Source organism: Zingiber officinale, chromosome 3B (genome assembly GCF_018446385.1).
Source record: "Zingiber officinale cultivar Zhangliang chromosome 3B, Zo_v1.1, whole genome shotgun sequence".
Classification (NCBI taxonomy): domain Eukaryota; kingdom Viridiplantae; phylum Streptophyta; class Magnoliopsida; order Zingiberales; family Zingiberaceae; genus Zingiber; species Zingiber officinale.
Genome location: NC_055991.1, coordinates 51,919,192 through 51,923,918, shown reverse-complemented (window position 1 = coordinate 51,923,918; position 4,727 = coordinate 51,919,192). Strand labels below are relative to the sequence as shown.

Below are 4,727 nucleotides of genomic sequence, written 5' to 3'. Positions count from 1 at the left end.
TCATATTTTTTTTTTGGATATCTATGAGCACTAACATGTCAAGCAAACCCTTAAGAGATTTCTCTGCACCCTTTCTGCAAGATTTATGTCTCCCATTGTGCAGCCTCATATTGAAGCAAAAAATTTTCAACTAGACCCAGAGTTAATTTCCATGATACAAGGTCACAAATTTGGAGAAGAAGTATCAGAAAGTCCTTATTTGCATCTTGAGACATTTCTAGAGCTTTGTGATATGGTGAATTGTGAAGGAGTATCAGCAGATGCAGTTCGGTTGATGGCATTTCCTTTCAGTATCAAGGATAAAGCAAGGACTTGGTTATATTCTCTCCGTCCTCAAAGCATCACAAGTTGGGAACAATTGGAGGAGCAATTTCTAAATCATTTCTGTCCTCCAAGCAGAACAGTGTATATGAGGAATTGCATCACAAATTTTGCTCAGGCGTATGGAGAATCATTATTTGAAGTATGGGATAGATTCAAGAGTCTTCAAAGACAGTGCCCTCATCATGGTTTGGAGAAATGGCTGATTCTACACATATTCTGTAGGGGAGTTTCTTTTTTAGATAAGTGCTTGTTAGATTCATCAGCTGGAGGTTCTTTTATGGAAAAGAGTATAGAAGAATCTTATACATTGATTGATCAAGTGGCATTGAACCTCCATGGATGGTTGAGCAAAAGTTGGATGGAATCTCCCTCATAAATTCAAGAAGTACACGCCATATATACAAGAGAGCCTGTCAAACAAAATGCAGTTCAACCATCTAAGAATGTCGAAATTCAGAAGTCACAGAATGAGGAGTTTAAACATTTGGGGGCAAGGATTTAGAGCATAGTTTCAAAATGGTTCAAAGAAGATCCCCCTCCTTTGCAGACAAAATCTAGTGAGATTTGTAATGATATTGAGTTGAGAAAGGGAAAGAATCATGAAGAACTTCTGAAGAAGGACATGTTTAGAATTGAGGAGAAAAATAATAGAAGATCACAATAACTCAATTCCATTTCTCCAAGAAGTTCCCAAAGGCCACAAGTACCTTTCCCTCAACGGTTGATCACACCATCACTAGACAAGCAGTTTGTACCTCTATCACAAGCTTAACCATTCCCAAGACCTTCACCAAAGGTTCCTTTTCCACAAAGGCTAGTGAGGTCTAATGAAAACAAAGACTTTGGCAAATTCTGTGACACTAATATGATTGAGTGTAGATTTCTAGATGTATATGAAGATGAGGACTCTTCAGATGATGATTGTGATGATAATGCAGCAGACAACAAGTTTTCAGATCTACCTTCTAGGTTTACAGGGTGCTATGATGAAATTGAGTTTTCAGATGATGAATGTGATGTGGTAGATCAACTTAAAACTTCAAATGAAGTTAGTGATCCTCCTATAGATGATTCTCCAACTGAGGATATTGATGTTGGTTTATTTTTTGATGCTTTTGTTGATGATGATAATATTGAAGAATGTGTACGGTGCTGTGTTTTGGAAGCAACATCTCAAGAATAACCTCCTTTGATCACACAACCAATTGATGATATGGAATTTGTAAGAATGGATTTGGTTGATGATAAATGTGTAGGGACTTTTGCAATGGAAGCGAAGTCCCAAGAATCACCGCCTTTTGTAGCATTAACACCTGAGCCAGAGCCAGAACCATCATTTGCTTCAGAGGAAGTCACATCCACAGGTTTAGTAGTTTCAGGTATCACTCAGCAAAGCAAGGTTAGTATTTTTTGTGATTCTTTGGAAAACATTATAGCGGTACCCATCATTGATTTATTGGATGTGATTCAGTTTTTATTTTTTATTCTGCTTATTTTAATATGGTTATGATTTCATCTTATCTAACAAGTTTGTGGGAGATTTGTATTTCTTTTGCTTGTGCAGATTTCACCTGGGTTGCTAATTGGAAGTTCAATCTGAACCGTCTTCGACCACCTGAAAGAACTTCAAAGAAGACGAAGATGGAGAGAGCGATACCTCATTTTTCAACTCCTACATTGAAAGCTCCCTCCATAATAAGAGCCCTTGGTAGGAGGGTGTTGAAATATCTTACTCCTCCAAGAGCGAGATTTGGATGAATTTAATGAGGTGGTCGAGCTAATGACCTTAAACAAGCGCTTCCTGGGAGGCAACCCAAGTTTATTTTCTTTGTTTTCATTCATTGGTTTAGTTCTGTCCAGTTTCATTTCTTTCTTTATAATAAACATGTATCCTCTACTTAACTTTTGTTGTCTACTTTCTTTTATAGGACTTAAAGATTAGGAGGAGTGCAACTACATGGTGGAGAAGTTAATGACATGGGTGTTGGATCGAAAAGAATTTAGATATCTCTACAATTGCATAATATTGTCCACTTTGGGCCTAAGCCCTCATGGTTTTGCTCTTGGGCTCTACCCAAAAGGCCTCATGCCAATGGAGATATCTTTTCTCATAAAAATCCATGATCTTTTCCATGTGTTTTTAATGTGGGACTATGTTTGCAACCTTGCAACCCCAACAATCCCCCCCTCAAACAAAGGACCACAGGTTTCCCACGTCCGATCCTCGACCCACCAGGTCTTCCTGCCCCTCGGTCAACCCGACCTACTAGGACTTCCTGCCTGGTGTTTGGTCCTCTTGATCCGAACATAGGAGCCCCCCTTTCTTTGTTCGAGGTCAATATTGTACCCACATGGCTCAATCAGATCATAGATCTTATACACAGTCGACAGTTAAACCTTCTGGCAGTTCAGGCTCTGATACCAATTGTTGGTTGCTACTCGAAAAACCCAATGGCTCCACTGTATAAAAATTTTGTACGTGATCTGAAACTTTCCTAGCTACCATGTGTTCTTTTAAGTTAAACTTGTATCTCCTGCGGAACTTAACACGTTTGATTCCAAGTTTAACTTATATGTTCCTTTAGGTTTAGATTTGGATCTCTTGCATGTAACACCCACTAAGCTTTTAAGATAAGCATATGAATGTAGGATTTTGCCTTAAAAAAATAAAAGGAAGTGGGTTGAAGCAAAAAGAAATAAAATGAAATAAAAAGAAGAGGAGGTCAAGGATTGAACCTTGAACCTCTTATATTATAATTTATAGAATTAATTAGTAGAAACCAATTGGGATAGAGAGAAGATATTGATAGCAAAGGAGGGAAACTCATGATAAGGGTGAGAGTAAAAGTTAGCCAAAAGAAAATAAGAAAAGAGCAAGAGAAAGGCAACTTGCCTTCCTTCCTTCTCTCCCTCTTTCTCTCTTCTCTTGCCGAAAATAAAAGAGGATAATTAAGGGGATTCATTCCCCCTTATTTCACCATGAATGATGAGGATAAATAAATAAATAAAAATAAAAATAAAATAGAAAAAAAAAGGCTAAGGGAGAAGGAAAGCAAAAAAACTAATTTTGCTACTTCTTCCTCCTTAACATAAAAGGGAGCAAGTAAAGAGAAGAATTCTAATTTTTCTCTCATTTCTCTCATTCTCCCCTCTCTATCACCGAGAACCCCAGCCCCCTCTCCTCCATCTTCAGCCCCAAGCCAAGGTTTTCTCCTAAGAAAGCCTAAGATACAAGGAGGACTTAGCAAGAGGAACAAGGGAAGGGAACTAGAAGAAGAGGCTACTTCTTCCATCACCATACCTTAGATCCACAAGCGAAAAGGATGTAAGCTTCCCCTCACCTATGGTACAAGGCTTTTTATGTGATTTTAGGATTTTATGAGGATTAGAAAACCTAGAATAGAATTTAAGAAAATTCGGCCAAAGAAGAGTTTCAAATCTAGGAAGGTTTAAACAAGTCATCATTTCATGATATTTTTCTATGCTATGTAGGAAGGTTTTCCTTCATGTTTTTATACCTATATGATACTTGGTCAGAGGAGTACCTAACCCTAGAATTTCGGCCAAAAATGTTTTAAAGAGGTTAGGGAAATCATTGTTTAACCAAACTAGTACAAGATTCCCTCTATGAATTACTAAAGATCTTTTATTGGTTTTCTTGCTTGAAAGTTACTTGGAACCAAAGGAAATCCCCTCATATGTTTCGGCCAAGAAAAGAGCTTAGGGTTAGGAAGACCTTTAAATTTAAGTAACCATGTTTATATGATAGAATATAGAGTTCTCTTAAAGAATTGCATGTTGAATATTGCTAGAAATTCATGAACTCTTCATTAAGATTTTCGGCCATGTTAAGATGGATAGCTTAGGAAAGCTTAAACAAAATTTTAACATGCTCAAGACCTCTGTGATATTAAGATATGAAAGTGGTTTAATGCTCTCATGCTTAATTAGGGTATAGAGAATTTAGTTACATGATATATGACTTGTAAGGTCACAAGGGTCCTAGCTTGTTTATGAACCAAATTTGTATATGATGTTCTTAGTAATTTTTTCCATGAAACTTACTTAGGTTTTCCATGCTTTAGGCCACTTAAAACCTAGTTTATAGAATGGTAGGTTTCGTCCATGAGGAAAAATAAAAGAAAAAGGAAAGAAACCTAGGAAGCCTAAGACACAATGCACATGTATGTTTATTATGCTTGTCTTTATACATGCTATGAAACTTGTATGACTTCCTATGCTTTTAGGCTATTTGAAGCAAAGTTAACTACTGATGGGTCTCAGCCAAGTAGGGTTTAAATGACCTAGAGGCCTTAGAATTGAAACCAATTGTGTTAAAAATGCATCTTATGGAAATATGATAATGTGTTGATTGTGTCACATGCTTGTATAATTTTTCCATG

General features: G+C 37.0%; 1 non-coding gene across 1 annotated transcript; it reads right to left on the bottom strand.

Moving 5' to 3' along the window:
* Nucleotides 1-407: 407 nt before the first annotated feature.
* LOC121968776 lies at nt 408-513 on the bottom strand. The gene has a single exon (XR_006108313.1). It is a non-coding gene; the product is annotated as a small nucleolar RNA R71 (small nucleolar RNA).
* Nucleotides 514-4,727: the final 4,214 nt, after the last annotated feature.